This window comes from Urocampus carinirostris, chromosome 11 (genome assembly GCF_059441175.1).
Source record: "Urocampus carinirostris isolate Australia breed hairy pipefish chromosome 11, RoL_Ucar_1.0, whole genome shotgun sequence".
Taxonomy (NCBI): domain Eukaryota; kingdom Metazoa; phylum Chordata; class Actinopteri; order Syngnathiformes; family Syngnathidae; genus Urocampus; species Urocampus carinirostris.
In genome coordinates this window covers 12,696,699-12,714,031 of record NC_142359.1, presented here as the reverse complement: position 1 = coordinate 12,714,031, position 17,333 = coordinate 12,696,699, and the positions used below count along the sequence as shown (strand labels likewise).

Genomic DNA, 17,333 nt, shown 5'->3' with positions numbered 1-17,333 from the left:
CTCTGAAAATAGCTCACCAATGCTGGGTGATTGTGATTTTCTAGTAAAATTATTTTTTTAGTGTTTGACTGAGTCTATTTAACCCTACTTCCAGTAACAGTGTTTGTCCTGTACATCTTTTTAATAGCCAAATTCAAGCACTTTCAAGGACTTTTAAAGCCCAAGTTCTAATATCTCGAGTACCATTATAAGATAGATCGCGGTGTGACTTGTGTATTTTGCAGATCCACTAATATATCTGTGATTTACATAAGCAATTATGAATCTTGCTTGTGCATTAATCAAGACATACGATTTTAAAGTACTGAGACAATCGCAACTATTAATGTGGATCTGAATAATATGTGTATACATAGTTTTCAGAAAAAATCCCCCTGCAAATTGCTGAGTAAAACAACGGTAATATGTAGCTTACATTTTCAATGCAGGAAGTTCTTCCAATTACAATATATCGCTGGGAAACACTACCTTATTTTTTGCACAGCCCATAGGGGTCGATGACACTTGTTAGTACAATGACATACAAATTCATTCCAGGTGCCGTTAATTACGAGGGAAGGCATATGATGGTGAGCAAGCCACCAGAGAGCAGTGCCGGCGTCATTTGTAAGCAGAGTTGTTGTGAAACATGGCAACAATTTCAAACCTTAACAATCCCAAAATGCAAGCACTTTTAAAACAATAAAATTCAAGCATTTTAAAAAAAAAATCGAGCACCTGCAGGAACCCTGCAATAATTAACCGAGCCAAACATAGCAACAACATAGTAATAACGTGGTAAGTTGTTATTTTAGAAATGCATAGAAAACTGGTAGCCTAATTAGAAACAATATGGTAGATCTTAGTTTCAAAAATAATGGGGATCCCTGTCCTTAACTATTTGGATTTTACCAAATACTTAACAAACAAATGTGGAATGGTACTAACTTTATATAGATTTGCTTATTCCTTTGAATACCGCAGCCGAACAAAACAGTTGTAATTTATTGAATAGATCTAAATGTATCCAATATTGTTTTTCTAATCAGATAACCACCAGAAGTATAATGAGTTATGAATACAGTATATTAAATTTTACTTAAGAAACAAAGATTTGGGTTTGTAGTTTTTGCTATTACAACCCTGGTTCCTTCTGGATAGTGCCAATGCTTTCAGTGGCTCATGCTTGCAACTGATTTTTTTAAAACATATCTATTAAATTCACACTTAGTTATAAAAGGCCTCCCCGAATTATGATGATAGCAATAACATTGATTAAAAATGGCCAAAACGTAACTGTTTGGAATAAAAAAAGCTGAATTATATAATAAAACATCCATTCAATTTTCAGGAACGTCCTTGCTACAGTTGTAGGTGTGCTAGAGACCATCCCAGCTGTCTTTGGGCAGTGGGCAGAATTACATGCTCGTTCATATCTAGGGACGATTTGGACTTGTCATTTAACATGCCATGCATGTTTTTGAGACCAACCAGGGAGACACAGGGAGAACATGCAAACTCCTCTAAGATAAACCAGTAGCTCGGAATCTCTGAGATGTGAGGCTGACATGCAAACCACTCCTTCAATGTGCTGCCTTATAATTTAATATTTAGAGTTATATTGTTTCAGACTTTCTGCATTGGTGTTGTGCGATTGTTTGTAAATCAAATGTGCAATGTGGAAAAAAAGGCTTTTTAAATGTTTGGTTTAGCCATTCATCCCCACCAATTATAAATGACAACAATTCCTGCCCACGTGACTTCTCAACCCACTTACAGCTTTTCCTTGGCCCGAAATAAGCGAGTTTTGACACGCGCTACATAAGGCTCCATAACCAAGGCACGGCGGCAACACAAAAGCTTACAAGGCGAACGGCAAAACCGTCGCCTTAATCTCATTAGTTGCCTTTGCCATGGTTAATTGAAGCGGCAACTGTGGCCTAACATGATAACATTTTGAATCGTCCCCGCAGCTTTCTGCTGATTTTCGCCTCTTCGAGATGGAAACAAAAGCGGGCAAAGTTCCTTTAAAGCTTTCTCAATCACAGAAAGATCACAACTCTGGCTTTTCAATTGCATCATTTTTTTCAGAGGGAGTAGAGGAGGAAAGGCAGTGACAAAAAGCTCTTTTAATAAGGACTACAGTGTTGACTCCCACCCAAAATAGCAATTGTGCCGATAAGGATGTCAATCGTAGTGCGAACCACCGAGACAAATTAGGAGAGGAAGGGTAAAAAATGTCATGACTGTATGAGAAAACAAGATTAAGGTCATTTGTTACTGTCTTCTCAGAGATCTCCCAATATGGCACTGTGGCAGCTAATTTGTGCTGGGGTTTGTAGCATTGATCCAAATGTTGATACTAAATAAAATGCTTCGATCGGATCAATATTGTCCTACGGTTAATATTTTGCTCCTCCACCATTTTCCTTAAAGCGTCGATTATTTATAAAGATACCTCATCCCTTCTCTCTCTCTCTCTCTCATCCAGCGGTTTTGGCTGCTCTAGCTTCATGCCTAACTGACAGGCGACCTTTTAGCACATTTCCCAACTTGGCCTGCTAAGGCATCCCGCCTACCAGGGAGAAGAGAGGACAAAATCTATGCAGCCACCTACACCAGAATCTTAACATGACATAGGCAAACATGACTTTTTTTTAAGTACAACAAAATACAATGCCGGGTGTAATTTGCATAGTGAAGTGGTTTGCTACTGAAGCAACATCAGAAGCGTACATGAACACATAAGAAAAGCTCACCCTTCAGAGCTGCAACCAAAATGTATACATGTTACTGATCTTGACCAAAAACCTCTAAATCCGTTGTAATGGAGACAATTTATACTTTTGCATTACTGACTTTTTTTTTAGATATGGTGCAATGGAAATTATTTCACTTTCCCAGTTTACATTGTATACAGTAGTTGTATTTTTGTTACATTGCTGCTTTTTTGTGTGATATATAGTTCCTTGTTTTTTTTTTTAAATACTGCAACATTTTCAATGGAGTTGTTGTTTATTATGAATATAAATAAACTCAAGGGAGTAAGGGTCCAATTCTCCAAAGATCATGATATTTCCAAACAAAAAGTATCAGTATCAGATACTGCCATGTATTTACTTGGATTGGATTTTTTCCCAAATTCCCAGTATCACCCAACCGTCTCTTTTGTGCACCAATTCTCTTTAAAATGGGCCAAATGATGAAATTGAACGTCCCTGCAGTCATAAATAATCTACAATACAGTTCTGTTGTGTTAAAAAATGTCATTTGTATATACATTCAGCACCGCCAGCTACATACATTTTCAACAGGGTTGGGTAGGGTTACTTTAACTTGATTACTTTCAATCACTTTTGGATTACTCAAATACCAAATATGCTAATACAAGACAAAATAAACTAAATATGAATAAAATTATGACTCACAACACGTGGTAAGATTACTCTCCTGGCTTTGATCTCTTTGATCTCCGGCAAAACTAACATAAAATGCGACAGAAACAAAATGAAAATAAATCCAAACAGCTTGCCAACATCATTTTGGCCATTCCATGTATTCCGTTACTCCCCAAGCCTGCACAAAATTTAGTCATTTCATTCATATTTAGTTTCTTTTGTCTTTTATTAGCATATTTGGTATTGGAGTAATCCAAAAGTAATTGAAAGTAATCACGTTAAAGTAACCCTACACAACCCTGATTTTCAAGTACCGGTAGTTGTAGCTCATAGCCTATATTACCGCCACTCTGATTGACAAACGCTGAAACTTTCATGATCAACACAGTCCCGTTCAAACACTTTGAGCAACACGTCTAAAAAATATGCTAAAACACTAAATAAAACATCCCTAAATCTGACTAAGATGCTGTTTGCTGTCTACTTAAGAGCACATGAAAAGGATTCGGGGGGTAGTGGTAAAGTCATGAGATAAAAACTAAAAAAAGGAGAAAATAAAAATGTGATGCTTCTATGTCTAGTGAGCGGCTCACTCAGCTGCTATCAAAAGTTTCAGGGTGAAGACAAGCCTTCAGGAAAGTTAATTAAAAATAAAAAAATCCGTCGGCTGCATTATATGTTTCTCCTCCACTTGCCACCGGCGAAGAGTGAAAAAGCGTAGCGCTAATTTGAAGCTATTGGAGGGTAAGCGGATTGCACAGAGTGAGACTCGGGGCTTAGTGCAGATTTCAGGCCAGTGTGTTTAACGCCAGGGAGATAGCGAGGAAAGCGTCACCCGGACCGGATGTTCAGGCCCCCTGCGGCAAAAGAACCTACCTCCCTCGAAAGTCTTCTTGCCCATCTCAGTAAGGGCGGGAGGATTGATCCAAATAGGAATGTTATCGATAATGAGCGAGTACCGTAAATTTCGGACTATAAGCCGCTACTTTTTTCCCAAATGTTCAGGCCTGCGGCTTATTCAGTGAAGCGGTCAATTTATGTAATTTTTCTAACGGCCTCCAGCGGGGTTGGAGTATAAAAGGTAAGATTAAGACCAGTAGAATATATGCGCCAAAAAAGACTGCAGTTTATGCATACATTGTCTGTAAAGTAAAGGTACGTTCCGATAATGAGAAAGACGCTCTTGATGGCAATAGTTATGAGGAGGAAGTTGAGGACTATCTACCGTGAATTTCACAATTACGGGATGCTTTATTTTGACAGACACGTTTGATGCATTGCGAGCGTGATCCTACTAGCGTGTTGGTGCGTTTCAAAGGCATGGTTTGTGATGAAAGTTATATTATTATTATTAAAGCTTTGAAAACTCTCTCGGTGTATCGTCTTTCTTCGTAAATATGTGTAACCATGTATATGTATTTGCAACTGTATATTTTTGTAATGTATTTATTTTAGAGATTTATTCTGTTATGTGTTCTACGAGCGAATCAAAAAGAAGGGGAGGAGCAAACGCGGGCTGATGGGAAGTGGGGTAAAGCTGAGTTACCTGTAGATCTATCTGTTGTCGCAGCGGACAATAGTGGATATATATTTTTCCCACCCTTAACTTTGGAAATATACATTTTGTTTCCTTGGATTACTTTCAACGAGACCCGGACTTTACAAGTCTGCATCATACGTTAATTACAGGTATCATTATCCATTCACGATGCCAATTGTAGTTTTAAGATTGTATACTATCTATTTAGTTACAAAGCCTGCCAGCCCACCAGTCTCAGCGTCTGCTTCACGGCCAGAAATTTCTGGCGGATGTCGTGTCCCTTTCATTACATTACGTAACGATCGGCATGTGACGATCAGCCGTGATCTTTGATTTTTGCAATCCGGAGATGGAATAAGAGCTTGCTCTGTCCACTCCACGCATCGGCCCGGTATTGCAGTACCTCCGGGAACGGTGCATTCGCAATGATCGCAGCAAGGCTTTAGGGCTAGGACCTTAGCTTAGCCTTTTGGCTGAGAGTAAGTGTCCCGGCTCCTAGGCTTTGTAGCGTATTATGAACTGACCGATAACGGATAATGGATAATGAATAACGAAGATAGAACAATAACCCTTAAAAACCCCACAATCGTGGAACTTACTCCCTGGTTTGGGTTAAACTTGTGATTGTGTCACAAGATTTAATGTGTGCACACGCGGCTTATACAGAGGTGCGGCTTGTGTAAGTACAAAAGTGGCAAATCACTTAAAAAAGGGTGGGTGTGGCTTATAATCAGGTGCGTTCTACAGTCTGGATTTTACGGTACTCGGATCTGATTGTGTAGAGCAAATAAGCCCAGCACAAAAATTACTCCGACATTCTTTGTTTCAAATAACTCACTTTGGAATGGATAGAATGACTGTGGCCTCTTTTGGACAGTTCCCGGATGTACCAATTCACCATTTGCCATAATGAAATCTGGTAACATGAAGTTTGGAATGTAATTAAAACATCCAAAGCAATGTATTGATAAAATAATGTTCTCACCGTACGTAATCATGTCGATTGTAGGGAAATTCTCAAGTACAGAACATTAAGCAAATTTCTCACTTCTTTAGTTTTCTAACTTCAAACACCGTCATCCGATCCTGGTGGTCTCAGATATCTGAGACAACGCCCAAAGAGGCATGATCTGGTCAAGCGTCCCTGGTCCATATAAAAAGAGTAGCTGATCAATAGCTTGTCCTTTTTTCTCTTTTTTCTTCTGCTTGCCTGGCTTGCTTGTTTGTCCCGCACGACGGCCGCATGGCGTGGCCGTGAGGGCCTGCACTGCGGCCTTGAGTTCAGCACGTGCGCCATTTGTTGGCACCAAAACTCCCAATATTGCCCGCCCTTACACCTCGGCACTCTTTCTCCGCTACTAGGAGATTGAACAAAACAGACATTTATGTCAACCTGGGAAAATCAATTGCATTTCAGACGTCGGAGAGAACAGAAAAGAAAGGTTGCTGTTGCACGCCTCAACACAATGTAAAAAAAAAAAAAAACATTCCGGCAGTGATAAGCGTAGTGTTCATTTGTCATACTTAGCCCTGAACTTGCTCTATTTAGAAAAAAATACTCGTGCAAACAAACAAAACCAGGCAAAGAAACAAAGCAGTTGGAGTTTCTGGACACAATAACAGTGCATTGCAAGGTTAGAGTATTCCATGCACGTCCCATGATAAGAGTAGGTGGTTAATGCAGAGTTGCCATGGCAACATTGTTTCAAGGAAAAACAGTCCTTAAAGGGACAGCGTGTATGATTTACAACCTCTAAGTGGTTAAAACAAATCTTCATTCATTGAAAAAAAAAAGTCTTCGTAGTTTGTAATTTTTCTTGCGCTTGGTGGCACTCATTTCCGGTTGCACCTGAATCCTCTAAAATGTCTTTGATAACAACGCAATTAAACATTGCTGCGGGCTCTGATTGGCTCCCTGTCCCTACTTGGACTCAGTCCTGTCAATCCCCTGTTGTCTGTCCGTCTGAGAACCTCTGTGTATACAAGGCAAGCCATTTTCGACCCCGAGTCCCGCCTGTCCCGTTTTTGCCCCCGTTTGTCTCCGGCTATGACCTGTTTTGTCCCCGACCACGTCTTACCTCCCATCCCGGCTTACGACCCATTTTTGATTCTGACTACGTCTAATCTCCCATCATGGCTTACGACTCGTTTCCGACCCCGACCACGCTTTGCTCTGCCAGCCCCGGCTACCGACCAGTTTTTCCGTCCCTGCAGTGTTAAGTTTGTAAGGTTTATTATCACTTGATAAATGGTATTGAAATCATTGGCTGAGGTTGACAGATACGGAAATATGTCAATCTTCTATATAAAAAAAAAATCTTGCCGTTTATTGTTGGAAATGTTTTTTCCCCTTCCTATTGAGTCTGTTTGCGTTTCAGTCGCAACGGATGATGAAGTCCACATGTAACGCTCCCACTTCCCCTCCAGAGTGATGACCTAGTTTAGCAAAACTGGGGTGCTTCCTTCACGCCCCAAATTTTCTTGGATTTTGCAACATGACCAAGAGATCAATGGACCATATCATAGGTTCCCGTCCATTTTAACGGACATCCGATGCGCCCGAACCCTGATAGATTAGCATTGGTATATGCAAATACCCTTTTTTTTAAATTACGTAATGTTTTCCCCCTCATTTATCCCCATTCGTCATTTTCTAGGTCAGCGAGGGAGGACGTCGGGAAGAAGGGAATAAAAAGAAGGGTGGGAGGTTTATAGCCGCTTGTAAGTGCTGATTGCTTCCCATTTTTCTCCCCGCAAAATATGGCAGGTGGTTTGTTGCACATCGCTATTGTTTATTAGAGACCGGCTACAGGATTCTCACATCGAACGTGAGCGCGCTTTGTGATAAAAAGGCTATGGTGCTAAATTTACCAGCTAATTCCAGCAAGTGGGGCGGGGGCCTGTCAGTTCAACAAACATACAATTACATGGCAAAGTAAAAGTTAAACCAAAGACTGACAAAGGCATTCATCTGAACAAAGTGTACAGCCGTTTGAAAAGTAAGAGGCCCAGACATGAAAAATAACAAATAATTTACGTCAGATTTGTCTGTATTCGAGTAACATCCATTAAGATTTTTAAATTAAAGATATTAATTATGAAATTCTGTTCCTACAAAAAAAAAAAATACGTATAGTAGATATGCAAATACAAACTAAGTAATTGGATATTTTACAGAGTTAATGGGGCTGCTTTGCTGCCTCAGCAACAGGACAACTTGCTGTGGTAAAGGGTATAATGAATTCTGGTGTTTGCCAGAAGATTCCGAAGGAGAACGTCCAGCTATCAGTTCGTGCCCTCAAACTCAAGTGGTCTTGGATCATGCAGCAGGACAACGATCCGAAACACACCACCTATGAATGGCTTAAAGCTGTGTCTGAAACTCATGACAAAAAGTTACCGGACACCAGGGCAGACAACTCTGAAAAGTTTCCTGCCCGGCCATAAAGTTTCCTGCCCCATTTTTCACAACTTGAAACACAATAAGACGACTAAACGCAAAGAAAAAAAAAACGTTGTTGCAAAGTATGAAGGATTAATAATCTGGATATATAACAGAAAAACACTTTAAAATTAAGTTCATTATAAATGTACTTATAACATTCATTGCATGTATATAACATCGCTGTTTTCCATCTGCCAACAGTATGTACCTGTATTTACTCATCTTCATTTATGCCATTTTGGGTTGCGTCGTCTGCTACAAGCCACGTGAACTCCCCTTTCCACAATGCTTTTAATGTACGTTTACGTTATAAAGCGTCATAAATGTTGTTAGCTTCTTTTGAATATTTCTTATGGGGCTGAAGTTTTGGCTTGATTCCTAACCACTTATCAATTTTTCCTGTGTTCTCTGCACGACCTTATAACACTCTGGAAAGTCTGGAAGCACGTTATTCGATGCAGGCTTCTGATTGGCTGCCGAGTATGCGAATTGCCAAACGAACTGAAATATACAATCTGAATGAATATTTCGAAATCAGAATAAAGCAAACATTTGATTTGAAAAAAAAGCCTTTTTTTTCTTGAAAAAGTCGTCGGCCACCCGGGCGGAGACATTTTGAAAGTTGTACGCCCGACGTAAAAGATGCACGCCCCGGGCGTCTGGGCAGATGTTATTTCAGACACTGCTTAAAGAAACAAATCAAAATAAAGGTTCTGGAGTGGCCAAGTCAGGATTTAAATCCAACTGAGATGCTGTGGTGTTAAACGGACAGTTCATGCTAGAAAACCCTTCAATATGGAACATTTGAAACAATTTTGCAAAGAAGAGTGGGCCCAAATTCCTCCACACCATTGCGATTACCGGAAACATTTCTGTTGTCACTGGCAAAGGTGGTCCAACTCGTTATTAGGATTAGTGGGCAATCAGTTTTTCACCTAGATCTAAATAGGTTTTGATCTATTTTGTTCCTTAATAAATGAAATCAATATTTCAAAACTGCATTTTGTTTATCCTTGGGTTCTTTCTCGGTGATATTAAAATTGGTTTGATGATCTGAAACCTTTGTGAGTGATACATATGGAAATCAGGAACAGAGGGAATACTTCTTCACAGCATTCTATGTTGGCCATATAATTTGCATTAAAATGAAACTGATGAAAATTACTGCTGCAATATTTTTTTTTACAAGCAGTATAAATTGCTATGATCTAAAGCTTTAACGTGTGATACCGGTGAGTGGCCAAAGCGTGCACACCTGATATCGCTCACAACGGTTTTCAGCACGCTAAGGGCCATTGTATGTTTTATATAAAAAAATAGAGAGAACATTAGCAGGGGGATGTATGGCGTCACTTTAGCTGCGCTCATTGCTAGTCCGGGGCAGACAATTGACATTTTGCAATTCGTCCTGGCTTTTCGCCCCCCCATAAATGTCAGCTGGAGCCTCACGGCGAGTTATAGTGTTTGTAGTCCGGAGACGTAATCATAACCATAAAAACACGACTCTAGACCTTTCAAAAAAATATATATATATTAAAAAAAAACAGTGGTGCTCTCTCGGGGCACTGAAAATACAATTAAATGCTAAATGAGAATAGCAAATAAAGTTATAATTTAGACTCCTCTGCCAAGCTTGGAGGGCTTTATAGGATCTTTGATAAGGCCAATTACCAAAGAATAGCTGCAGTGAGTTTTGCTTCGGGTGCCCTCTTGCTTTATTTGAAAGTCTACAAAAGGATATTCTCTTATATTTTCTTCGGGGGGAAATAAATCATGAGCTTTTCAGCAGATCCTTAAAAGCAGTGGTTCTCAACTGGCTTTGACTTCCACCATAATGAGAACAGGCGGTCATCACCCACATCGCATATAAGCCACCCCCTAAAACTGCTTCAAAATAGCTACAAAATACATTTGAAATATTAATAACACACGTACCTAAACTAAGGTAATCAAAGTTTGTTGCGATAATAAAGATTAGTATACTGGTAAAAAGCCTAAAAATAAACGATTTTTAAACCATGTGCATTGGCAATTCAATGGCACTGTACATAATTTTTATCTTCCACAATCATTTCCTTCTTTGACTAAATCATTGTGTCACGTTTTTTTCCCCACTATTATTTTCCCTAATCATTAATTTTCTTGAGACCCGTTATTATGGGTAGTAAAAAGGAAATAAAACCCACAAAATCACAATCAAATAAGACGTGGTTCCTCGCAAATCCGATTAAGACATTCCCAATCAACTGAACGGAAATAAGAGATGCTCCTAATGGTTTCTTTCTTTCCTCACGTTGAGGTTTTCCTTGCCCCCATGTTGGTTAAATATCAGGCGATGGTGTAATTCTGATCCTGTGTAGTCCTTTGAGACATTTTTGTGATTAAGGGCTATACAAATACATGTAAGTTGACTTGAATTGATCAAGCAGGGCGTTATCAATATCTACTGTAAAGGAGTGTAATTAACACTCCAATATTTATTTTTCTTAGCATTATTTTGAGAACCTGTTGTGCAACATCGCTTTAAAGACACACACCTACAGCATTTAAGATTTTTTTGTAGAATGTTGTGAATACGCTGCTCTCTCCACTTTATTTATAGAGCTCTATAAAAACAACAGACACGGATGTAACAAAGCTGTTCATAATATATTGACCTGATTTTGATTTAATTTTCTTAAGGTGGCACAGTAAAAACAAACATAAACTTGGATGAGGTATATTTTCATGACCTCAAAGTCGAAAACTTTGCAATTTGTCACATGAGTTTAGGAAAGCAAAACAAATATACATGTAAAATGTAAAAAAAATGTGGCAGATTTCACACAAGAAAGAAATCTTTCTGAGCTATCTCTCTTGTATTTTGAGTTTTTTTTAAATGCATATGAATATTTTGTGCTTAAAAACAGGGACCTAATATATTGTTTTGCATTAATTCTGAGCCTTTCAAAACCATCCATCCAATATCTGCACCGCTTATCCACAGTAGGGTTGCGGGGGTACTGGAGCTCATCCCAGCTATATTCGCGCAATGGGCAGGGGACACCCTGAACTGTTTGCCAGCCAGTCGCAGGGCACACAGAAATAACTCACTCGCTCATTCACACCTAGGGACAATTTGGACCGGCCAATTAACCTGGATTGCATGTTTTTGGAATGTGGGAGGAAACCGGAGTGCCCGGTGGAAAGCCACGTAAGCACGGGGAGAACATGCAAACTCCACAGAGGAAGGTTTGATTTCATGACCTCGGACCTGTGCCACACACGCGCTAACCACTGCACCGCCGTGCAGCCCTATTCTATTGTATTCTATTCTTTCCATTCTATTCTATAATCAGTTAAACAAAAATACATTGAAAGTCAGCTCTCTCTGTGAGCGGATCAACTCTTTTTGGAAAAATGTGTGCCCAATGATGGTCATTCTACTTTATGTACAAACAGGACAAAAGCAACTGTGCCATGCATTAAAATTTAAACCCACTGAGTGGCATCAGATTCCAAATTACTTGTATTACCACTGTGTTGCTACAACACAATTCGAGTTGCACTCCAGTTGGGAAAAAATATACAAATATAATAACAATAAATTGACTTATTTGTCTTTCCAAATGAACCCTCCTTGGATCATTTCATACCCCAGGTCCCAAAACAAAAACAATCGTCTTTTGTAGAGACGGACAAAACTTATTTTTGTTTTTAAATTTTCTGTTGTAATCCGATAAATATTTGGTTTACTGGGTATAAATTCACAAGCACAATCCAGACATTATGAATTACTTGCTCTTGAATGAAAAGGACATAGGACTGACATAGTTGATCACGAAGATCCGTCAAGATCTTGTGTGACAGTTGAAAAGGATAGGAAGAATTATTTATTTACACAAAATAACTAATTGACCGGTAGTTGGAAGAAAACGACCAACAATGTTACCCAAAGGCCTCAGTCATCAAAAGTCATCAAAGTCAAACTACACTTAAAACCATCTCTGCTACAAAGTCTTAAAAATCTAATTATCTCAAACTGAAAAAAAGGAAAAAAAAAAAGAGTAGCAGGGAATATAACCCTATACCGAACTTTTTCAAACGTAGGCCGCATTGGGTAGAAAACAATTCGGCAGAGGGGTCGAGCCAGGATTTTCTACCAAGAGTCTCAGATTCTATACATTGGCAACTTACAAGGAAAACAAAAGTACCGTATTTTCCGCACTATAAGGCGCACCGGGTTATAGGGCGCACCCCCAAAAAATAGTTTTTGGTCCTATATCTTCCATACATAAGGCGCACCGGATTATAAGGCGCTACAATGGGAACGTCGACAAAACAGTCAGATAGTTCAGTCAAACTTATCACCCCCTTAACATTCCGAAAGCTTGCAAAGAAGCAAATACGTGTCTCAGACATATACGGAAACAGTGTCTGTACGATGTCACTCAAATGCATCGTTCCAAATATCATTCGGAAGGTTAAAGTCTTGGGAATTAAGAAATGCCAACCATTCCTAAGTTTCTATTTTTTTTTTCGCTCGCAACTTTACTGTGCATATGACAATAAACACTTGGAATTGAGTTTAATTTAAAGACAGACTCATCACAAAAACATCGAGATCAGTATGAAACAAGATACTGGGAAAATATATAGCCAAAGTAGCTCACCGAAGTCGTTGCGTTCAATAATAATGTGCAACCATGGTCCTCTTATATCCGTGAGTGAAGTAAATCCAGGAGAGTAAAACATTTACAAATACAGAATAATAAAACATGTTTTCTCTATGCCGTAGTTCAAGCAAACTTGCTATTCACATTCATCTTTTTCGGCCAATTGCAGGCTTTGTTTTGCCCCTTTAGCCTATGCGAGCCTGTAAATGATAAAAAGGATCCGCCCCGTTTACCTCCGAATAAGTTTGGCCAATAGTGATCGATTCAAATTATGATTGACATATTGGCTGGGAAATGAAACGCCGGCATATGTATCCCAGCATACAACGCGGACCACATCGCCAATGAGGAAAAATCTATTCGGCGGCTGCTTGGCTTTGTTGCGAGACCTTGCGACTTAATATTGATCCATATACAAGGCACACTGTATTATAAGGCGCATGGTCAGCTTTTGAAAAAAATTAAGGCTTTTAGGTGCGCCTTTTAGTGCGGAAAATACGGTAATGTTGGTAATATAGACGTATCAAATGCTTCTCATTTGCATTTATGATTATTCCCCACGACCTTACTGAGGATAAGCGGTGCATGAATGAATGTATATAATATATATATATATATATATATATATTATATTATATATAAAATGAAACTCTGATATCATCACTATAATCAGGTGCAGAGTGAGTAGATTAGAGTGAAGCAGAGTTTTCCCCATCAACATTGATAATCACGATTAAAAAACACCGGCAAATCCCAGTGTGAATCCTCTGATGTTTTTCTCCATCTCACGTTTGATCTACATGCCATCCTGCACGATTCGCCGCAGGAACCACGTGGAGGAAACACGCGGGAATCTTTCCATTAGCCGCGCCACCAATCAGATATGACAAACCCATCCTGCTTTTAATTTGGCGGCCACTGAGGGACATCAAGATGATTGGTTTTTCGCCTGAAATGCAGCTGGAATCTTGAGTGGGTTATTTTTACCACGTCCTGCATCTGATTTGAGGTGTAACCAATCACTGTTGGGAGTAACGCATTTTTCTTGGTAACGAGTTCTTCGATTTGGAACTCAATATGTCGTTGCAACATGGTGAGTTACCCCGCTACAGTTCACAGAGTTCAACGCTATTTATTTTTAGGACCTGTTTCTCCCTCACTCAGGACCGATTAATGGAGCCTTAGTCCGCCAGCATCATACTATCAACTAAATTTATATTGCTCTACAATGACAAAATTAATACAGTTATGGTGGCACTGTTTCAAGCACAGAGTGCAATAATTTCTCCCTACTGATACTCTCGCTACTGATACTGGCATATAATCTGTATTTGCAGCAATAAAATACAACTTGGAATCAAGGGTCATCTTAAAACACAAGTTTGGTTGTTTGTCACTTGTAGCAAGTGGTAAGCATTGCATGGTTCGGGGACGTGGCTTATACAAGAACCCCAACCAAGGGGAACCCAATGAGGTGAACATAAGCACAGAATTGATGGTAAATAGGTTCTGACTTTTGGTTTACATTCTATTTGCAAAACACCATGCCTGAAAAAAAAAACATCGTGGACAGTACTCAGAATTGGAATTGTTTGAGTGGTTTGAAGCCAATAGACAAAATGGATAGTGAGTGTCTCGTCTAAGTGTTCATTTTCAAATCTCAAGATTACACAAGAAATATGAAGGCGGCATCGCTGACACAAGTTGGTGAACACTTTTTATCAATTTATCTTATTATGTGACTATTTTTAACTCATTCTGTGCCACAGACATATTTTTTGTATTTGCATTTTATTTACATTGTAAAAAAAAAAAAAAAATGCTGTTGCAAGAACCCTAAACTTTTGCATGAACGATGCATAACTTTGCGATTGATTCCGAACTTTTTATTGTCAGATGTTTTCGGTGAGTGGTCACTCAGGGCCGCCCACACATTTTCAACCACTGGATAGAGGGAGCAAAGCAAGACTAAGGGGGCCCCTCGATGTATGGACAAAGATTCTGCCATCTAATGGTGATTCATCCTTTTAAAATCATTCCCAGAGGCTTGATACTTACTGATCAGCAGCACCAAAGCCTTTGGATTGTTTTTTTTTAAATAGGAAAAAAAACAAAACATATTTTTACGATTTAGCAATCAGGGACAATGCTTTTGAAAAAGTATATGTATATATATATATATATATATATATTACACGGCACTGAATCAGTCAAGCAGTTTTAGGTGGTCAGCTTCAATGCAAGTAAATACAGTAATATGCAAATAGATAGTTCTGTTCAGGCGTCACGGCGGATGGATGGTTAGCACGCAGCCTCACGATGCGGAGGTTAAAAGCCAGCTACCGCAGCCTCACCGTGTGGAGTTTGCAAGTTCTCCCTGTGCCTGCGTGGGTTTCTTCTGGGCCCTACGGTTTCCTCCCACATTCCCAAAAACATGCAGGTCAGGTTAATTGCCTGGTCCAAATTGTCCCTAAGTGTGAATGAGCGAGTTAGTTGTCTGTCCCCGTGTGCCCTGCAACTGGCTGGCAACCAGTTCAGGGTAACCCAAAGGATAGCAGAATTATTTTTTAAATGTAATAACTATAACGGTAAATATATTTTTTTTTTCAGTAACACATACAAACAGGGCAGCACGGTGGAACAGTGGTTAGCGCGTGTGCAGGCCCAGTTCTAAGGTCTTGGGAACCTCCTGTGTGGGTTCAAATCCAGCTACCAACCTTCCTGTGCGGAGTTTGTATGTTCTCCCCGTGCTTGCGTGGGTTTCCTCCGGGTACTCCGGTTTTCTCCCACATTCCAAAGACATGCATTTCAGGTGGATTGGCCGGTCCAAATTATCCCTAGGTGTGAATGAGCGAACAAGTTGTCTGTCCCTGTGTGCCCTGCGATTGGCTGGCAACCAGTTCAGGGTGTCCCCTGCCCACTGCCCGAGGATTGCTGGGATGGGCTCCAGCACCCCCGCGACCCTACTGAGGATAAGCGGTGCAGCTAATGAGATGAGATGAGAACAAATACAAACACTGTAACCAACGTGCGGTAAAAACAGGCACCGGACTTTGACTTTTCCCCGAATTGAAAGTTGTGCCTGTTTGACATGCACGGCGACATTTTTCCGCTGGCTCTCTTCTCCCTGCTTTCCTTGACTCTGATCTCCATGTGAGCACACATAATCACAGTTAATCTCACCTCTCCACACAATCACTGTGATCTTCTCTGTTTCGACGTGGAGCGTTCCACTCATACGCCAAACCCCCATCCACTCCCTTGTGCTTTTTATTCCAATTTTATCTCCCCACTTGCCCTGCATGTACTCATCTCCGAAATCAGATTCAAGTGACATCTTAATTCATCACTCCGGTTCAAAAGTGTGCTTGAAAAAAATAAAATGAACGCAGGATGACAGGCTAGTGATGTGTGGTTTGCGAACAAAACAGCTCCATGAGTCGGCTGTCAGACGCCTGTTCCCTAAGAGACACTTTTTCCTCTGTTGTGATTGGTCAATGTGCATTTTTAAGGGATTCTGTGTTGTCGACTAGAGCTCATTGAATGCCAGACGTTTCTCTCAAATGGGATGAGCCGGTGCCAGGCAAATTTTGCCATTTTGACTTATTCTGAAGGCTTGCAGAAACGTTTGTTCTGTAGGCCTAGGAACATGCATAAGCTTTGCAAGAAAAAAGCATAAACCTTCGGTCACCGTAGCGATGCCAGTCCCTCGAGTTCCTGCAGACGAGCACGAAACATCATCACTCTCTGACCAAACTATAACGATGGGATCATCTTTTTAAAATTAATAAGCACTGTTGAGGAGTTATAACTGCCTATAACTATTCATCCAAATATTTGCTATCCTCACCACATTACTTCAGTATGCCTACTTAGCCCGAAAAATGAAGCAACCCCAGGAAGGGGAGGCTTCCTCGATGGGTGGACAAATATCTGATCTCAGTCACTGCTGCCATCTAATGGTATTTTTCATACTGAAATCATTCACAGAGGCTTGGTACTTACTGACGAGCAGCGCCAAACCCTGTATAATATTTTTACTTTTTGACACTCTGCGACAATGCTTATGAAAACATATTCAAACGTTATGGTATTGAATGACTTAAATGGCTTTGTAAAGTAAAAAAAAAAGTTATTGTGTACATATTTCCCAATACAACCCTGTAACCAGATAATTAGTAGATGAAACAAAAAAAATGTAATCTATTGACACCTACTGATATGGATAAATGTTACAGTTAATCAGCTCATCAATGGAAGATGGCAAATGTACTGAACAATGGCATAGGGAAAATGGGTAAGACAATTAATGCCCG

The 17,333-nt window shown here is 39.8% G+C and overlaps 1 protein-coding gene and 1 pseudogene across 7 annotated transcripts in view; one reads left to right on the top strand and one right to left on the bottom strand.

The window, feature by feature from the left end:
• The window catches only part of nrxn2b (neurexin 2b), a 631,720-nt gene that overhangs the window by 131,923 nt on the left and 482,464 nt on the right, over positions 1-17,333 (bottom strand). The window lies entirely within an intron of this gene.
• LOC148356429 (U2 spliceosomal RNA) lies at positions 5,194-5,342 on the top strand (annotated as a pseudogene).